At 35.4% G+C, this 6,592-nt stretch overlaps 1 long non-coding RNA gene across 1 annotated transcript in view; it reads right to left on the minus strand.

Moving 5' to 3' along the window:
- Positions 1-2,808, minus strand: part of LOC140594339 (uncharacterized) — a 30,393-nt gene extending 27,585 nt beyond the window's left edge. Inside the window, exons 1-2 of the long non-coding RNA XR_011995056.1 lie at positions 2,539-2,808; positions 695-781 (exon numbers count right to left, since the gene is read on the minus strand). This is a non-coding gene — a long non-coding RNA (uncharacterized lncRNA). The remainder of the gene's footprint in view (positions 1-694; positions 782-2,538) is intronic.
- Between the last annotated feature and the right edge of the window lie 3,784 nt (positions 2,809-6,592).

Below are 6,592 nucleotides of genomic sequence, written 5' to 3' on the forward strand. Positions count from 1 at the left end.
TTAAAATGTTTGAATGTTTTATATCTAAAATATAATGAATTTTGTGTTTGGTCACACAAAACAGGGAAGGATGCATTTACTTATGAATAATTGAATTCCTAGGGTCACCCGGGTGGCTCAGTTGGTTAAGCACCTGACTTTTGCATTCGGTTCAGGTCATGAAATCAAGCTCCAGGTAGAGATCCACCCTCAGCAAGAGTCTGAGGTCAGCTCCCTCCCTCTCGGCTCCTCCCTTCATGCGTGCAAGCTCTCTCTCTCTCTCAAATCAATGAATGAATGATTGAATTCCTAATTACAAGCCTTTTAAAATATATTTTAAATACCAATAATGGGCAATGTTAACCTTTTGCTGTCATGCATTACGCTTGAAAGATATAATTTTTTGATATATAATAACATAGCATCCCTCTTTAGATTATTTTTTCCTCATTCAGCATATATTGAGAGCCACGTTTAAAACTTATTTTGATGTTTATCTTTCCTAAGGGAATTTGTTTAACTATGACAATAATAGGATATATTATCTGGTCTTTGCCTCCTTTTCTTTTTTTAAGATATTCTAACTTTTATTCCTACCATTTAGAATAATGTTCTGTATGAGTCAGCTTAGCCTAGATTGATAACAAAGAACCCCCAAATCTCAAAGGCTTACAACAACAACAAATAATAATTTTTTTATCACGTTACATGTTACCTTCAGTTTGGCTGTGACTCTACTTCACATCTTCAATCCAGGATCAAGTTGGAAAAACAGGCCTTAGCATCTTGGTACATGAAGCTCCTATGACAGGCAAAAATTGAAATGAAAAATGGCATAGCCTCGTGAAGGATCCTAATATTTTGCTCAAAAATACCACATGTCAGTTTTACTTACATTGGCCAAAGCAAATCAAACAGCCTGATGTGGGGTAGAGAGCATTTTTTAAAATTTTTATTTATTATTTTTATTTATTTATGATAGTCACAGAGAGAGAGAGAGGCAGAGACACAGGCAGAGGGAGAAGCAGGCTCCATGCACCGGGAGCCCGATGTGGGATTCGATCCCGGGTTTCCAGGATCGCGCCCTGGGCCAAAGGCAGGCGCCAAACCGCTGCGCCACACAGGGATCCCAGAGCATTTTTTTTTAAAATTGATGTACAGTTGACATATAATATTAGGTTCAGGTGTAAAGCATAGTGATTCGACAATTATGTATATTACAAAATGCTCACCACTGTGAGTGTAGTTACCATCCTGTTACCATACAAAGTGATTACAATAGTATTGATTATATTCCCTGTGCTATACTTTCCATCCCTGTGACTTATTGATTTTATTGGTCTTTGCTTTCTTATTGTCCTTATATAACATTCTACAGATCCTAGGAGACTCCATCGTAGGCAGCATCAGGTCTCCAGTCAGGTCTTATTAACTGCTGCAACTCTGATCACCCTCAAGTGCACATGGATCTGATAGGGAATTAGTGAACTTCAAAAAGTGAAACTTTATGGCTACGATGAGGGAGGGTCTTAGTAAACCAAGAGGGATACAGATTTACTTAGGAGATGAACATGGACCATAAAGGGGCACCCAGACCAACCCTCAGCAAAGTCGGTTGGTAGAATCAAGCTGCTTCCAGATTAAATCACCTCATTTAGTAGAATTTTTTACTGGAAGAGTTGTCCTGAGCTACCCTTTGCCTCTCCTCTGACTCCCGGATGCTCTTCAAACTGTTTGCTGACATCCTGGTTAACGCTTATATGATGGACAACAGTGAATGTTGGGGTCTTCCAGTTTCTGCCTAGAGCAATTAAAAAACCCAGCAGATAAGTTATGGGTAAAGGAAACATTACGTTTGTAAGAGGTTTCACCATAGGATTTCTTTAAATATTGTACTTCACTAATGCAAATTGAAATAATTCAATTAACTTTAAAAAAAAGACTTTCAGAGAGATATCCATATTTAGTTTTAGTTCATTCTTGTCACGTAGCTATTAGCACAGTGGTGATGTTTTGAAATGCCACTAAAACTGAAAGAGCTTTCCAAATCCTCTCAATGTGTATAATTTGTCAGAATTAGAAATTTGATGGAATTACTCAAAAATATTTATAGAGTATTTACCATGTAAAAGGCAGAATGAAAACACAGACACACACATACATATATATGCACACATTAAATTTGGCTTCTTGTAAAGATACATGTATTTGTTTACTTTCATTTCATTTTTGAAAATAAGTATGAAAAAAATCAATGAAAATCCACAGGACTGGGGATTTATAAATGTGAAAACTTTTGCAAGAAAAGTACAATGGTGATTTTGGATATCTAAAAAAAAAAGAATGTATTAGTGTTGCTTTTTGGCCAAAAGTTTAGAGTAGATTCTTAAATATGTGTTTCCTATCACTTAAGATGATCTTTGGTTACAAGTAACAGAAATTGTGACTTAACCTAACAGCATTTTTAAAATTAATTAATTGATTTATTTATTTTGCAGAAAGCAGTCTCAGTCTAGACATTTATGCCGACTCAATGATGCCAAGTGATCTGGCTCCTACCATCTCTCCTCATTCGTAGCTTTCTTCTTCATATTCTTTGGATTGCTCTCCACATGTAGGTGTCATATCTATGGAAGATGTTTGCCAGCCAAGCAGGTCCCTTTTTATCCTGAAAACAAAAGCAGAAATAATCTTCTGCTTTCATCTCAACAGCCAGGACAGCATCACAAAACCATCTTCCAGATGCACATTATTGTTTTGCACCCAGTGATCATAATTGACCATTTCTAAATCATAGCTTTGTTTCTGCCAAACTTCAGTCTGACTTCCCTCTCCGCCAGAAGGTTCTGAGCGTCAGCTTGCCCCCTAAGCAAGCACCAAAATGCAGAACACGTCCCCCTCTCAGCGTGGGGGAGAAGTAGCTACCCAAGACAAGACATTCTCTGTCCAGCCACAGGCAATACGCAGTCTGCTCACTCTGCATTCTTTTGCTAACTTTCTTTACTTACTGCTTACCCCTCCCTCTACAAGAAAAGCCTTTTTTCTGTTTCATTTTGAGATGTTTCTAGAATTCTGAGACCAATGAGTTCTTCCTAATGAAATAGTCGTTCTTCTCAATAACGTCTCTCCTTACGTAAATCTGGATTTGTTTTTTTATGATACTTCCTTAGCTTTCTGGCTTGGGTAAGGAGAAGCAGAGGTAGAGATACTGTGTCTTAGATGGGCCATGTAAAGTATCTGCTGAGGTTTGTAAGCACTTAGCAGTGTTTAAACAGAAGCTGGCCTATTTGGCAGCATTGTGACATCATTTATTCATTGGAGAGAGGCTTGACCCAGATAATCTGAATGTTCTTCTCCTAAATCCAGCAGAATACTATTCCAAGCATGGTTCACACAAACCCCTAAACCAGCTTTTGGGCAGAGATCATATCTAATTTTAATCAAGTGAGAAAACATTAAGAAACAATAAAATTTAAATTGGATTTTAATCATATGTAGAATTTTAATAGTTGAGACAATAGGATACATATTCGGGCGAGAAAATATTCAGGATTTATAGTTCATTGCCATGAAGTTGTCTGGATCCTCTATTTAACCCCCAGTGATTTTCCAAGCTCCCAGCTCTTATGAGGAGAACTAAATTCAAGGTTCCCATACATACCAATATTTGACCCCCAAATATATATATATATATTTTGGTTTAAAAAAATTGGTATCATTCCCATTTTAGTTTAATTTAGTTTAGTAAGAAGATAAAGCTAATATGGAATTCTTCTCCTTTTGGTTCAAGGAAGCAATGTGGTAAAACTGTATCTTGAGCTTATCGAAAGTAATTTAAATCATCCCAAGGCGTCAAGTATCTAATAATATTCGGAACTAGGATGAGAAAAATATCTTTCACTAATTCCTAAAGAAAAAATAATTCTGTTTTATGGATATACTGAAAAGTGTTAATACAACTTTCAGACAGAAGATATGTATGATTTAGTGTCTTAGCAGAAATGAATGTAGTACTTAGGAATAAAATACAGACTATTAAAAAATACATTGGAAAACACTTGAAAAATATTATTTTCCTCAAAACTTTCCTCACTTTGCTTCATAAACACTTTTCAGTCACATTAGCTTGATTTGCTCTCTGAATGAGATGAGACTATCACAATTTTATTGTATACTTGAGACTCTGTATTGACAATCATTTTTTTTAAATTTTTTTATTTATTTATGATAGTCACAGAGAGAGAGAGAGAGGCAGAGACACAGACAGGGAGAAGCAGGCTCCATGCACCGGGAGCCCGATGTGGGATTCCATCCCAGGTCTCCAGGATCTCGCCCTGGGCCAAAGGCAGGCGCCAAACCGCTGCGCCACCCAGGGATCCCTTGACAATCATTTTAATGAAGACCACTTTGGTAGTTTTTATTTAAGACTTTAATCCTATCATCCTATTTTTTATGTTATTTTTGAATAGACTTCCGTATTTCCTGGTTTCAAACAGCAAATGTTTTTAGGCAGACACTCTACAAAACATTTCTGCCTCGGTTCTAGGGATGAAATACTTGTGTCAAACTTTTACTTCTGAAAAGCATTATAGGAAATTTATGTTATTGATTCATGTAGTAGAATGTATTTTTCTCTTCAGAACCATGAAACTCCTTCTACTGATTTGTTTTGAAAAGTCACACGCACACACACACACACACACACACACACAAAATACAGCAAGGTAAGGTACAACAAGTAGTATAACACATAGTAGTGTGCCCACCACCCAAAATTGGCCAATATGGACATGTTCTGCTTTCTGTATAAATATGAGTCTCATCTATCTATCCACCTATACACCTTTGTGGATTTTAATATTTTATATTTTTTCTTTGATGTGTCACACAATTTTCATTAAATTTACTTCTAACAGGTACTAAAGGAAAATGTAATTTGTGTTGCTACTGTGAATGTTTATGTCTTGCATAGCATTTTCTAATTTATTATTGCTTACTTATAAGAATTCTAATGATTTCATTATGTTGATCTTGTCCCCAGGAAACTTACTGGACTCTCTATTTGATTGAATGCTAAGATTGTCTTGGATGTTCTATGTAAATAACAACTATTTTGTGACTTTTTTTTTGTGACTTCTTTTTAAATTCGTATGCTTCGTATTTATTTTTCTTGAGTTATAATATTGGCTAGGATATCCCATGCAGTATTCAATAATTGAATGATAGTAAAACACTTGTTTTGAAAGATTCTTGCATTTTGCTTTTAGGAATAATATTCCTCTAGATTTTTTTGTTAAACCTTATCAGGTAAAGACATTCCTGTTGACTCCTAAATTGCTTTTTAAATAAACGGGTGCTTAGTTTTTCAATTTTTTTAGCACTTATTTTTTTCTCATAATGTGATCTTTCAGTTAATAGATCCGTGTTTTATATTGAATTGGTAATTAAAAAATATTTTGTACCAACCTTGCATTCCTGGAATAAAAATTTTTGGTATTTTTGAGTTCTTTTTAAATACTACACTGGGTTGAATTTGATTTCTGTTTTATTATTTCTTCATGTTTTTTGAAAGGTGAGATTTAACTATAATTTAATTTTTATACCATTGCCTGATTCCCATATTATGTTCTATATTAGATTCATAAAATGAGTAAGGCAGTTTTCCATAGGTTTTTTTTTTGTTGTTGTTTCTAAAATAATTTGGTAGTATAAGAATTACTAATAACTTTAACATCTGGTAAAATGGATACGATGATCTGGATCTACTGCCTGTTTTAGGGAAAGGTTTTTGTCCGTCCCCCTCAACCAGTTCAGTGTCTTAATGGCTGCTGGTCTATTCAATTTTTCTACTTATTAAGTCAATTTTAGTAACTTATTTTTTTTTAAATTTTTATTTATTTATGATAGTCACACACAGAGAGAGAGAGAGAGAGAGAGGCAGAGACACAGGCAGAGGGAGAAGCAGGTTCCATGCACCGGGAGCCTGATGTGGGATTCGATCCCGGGTCTCCAGGATCGCGCCCTGGGCCAAAGGCAAGCGCCAAATCACTGCGCCACCCAGGGATCCCTAGTAACTTATTTTTTATATAAAATTGACCATTTCATCTATTCAAATATATTGGCATAAAGTTATTGTAATATTCTCTTGTGATAAAAAAAAAACTCTAATGTTCTATCACTATCTTGTCCCCTGAAATTGCTAATAGTGTTTATTTGTAATAAACACTCTTTCCTTTTATTACTATTATATATTTTTTTCCTTAATCAGTCTTATCAGAGGAACTCATGCCTAAGCCTGTCACACATGTAATTTTCTAGCCACAATAAATATTTCAGGAATGGACACATGCCCTAATATACAACAGTGATGAAGGAGAAGAAGCTTTCTGTACCTGTAGGAAATTAGGGACTTTCCCTTAAGAGACAGATACAAAAAGAAATGACCCGCTTCTTCCAAACATTTTTGGGCACAGATTTGTGGCTCCAAACTGCCCTAATCCTATTCATATCATCCCAATAAGGAAAGGCACAGAAACAGGATGAAATAGTCAAGCAAATATCAGGGAGATTAAATCAATAATCTTATCTCTCAACTCTCAGATAAATGAGCACA

This window comes from Vulpes vulpes, chromosome 10 (assembly GCF_048418805.1).
Source record: "Vulpes vulpes isolate BD-2025 chromosome 10, VulVul3, whole genome shotgun sequence".
In the NCBI taxonomy this organism is placed as follows: Eukaryota; Metazoa; Chordata; class Mammalia; order Carnivora; family Canidae; genus Vulpes; species Vulpes vulpes.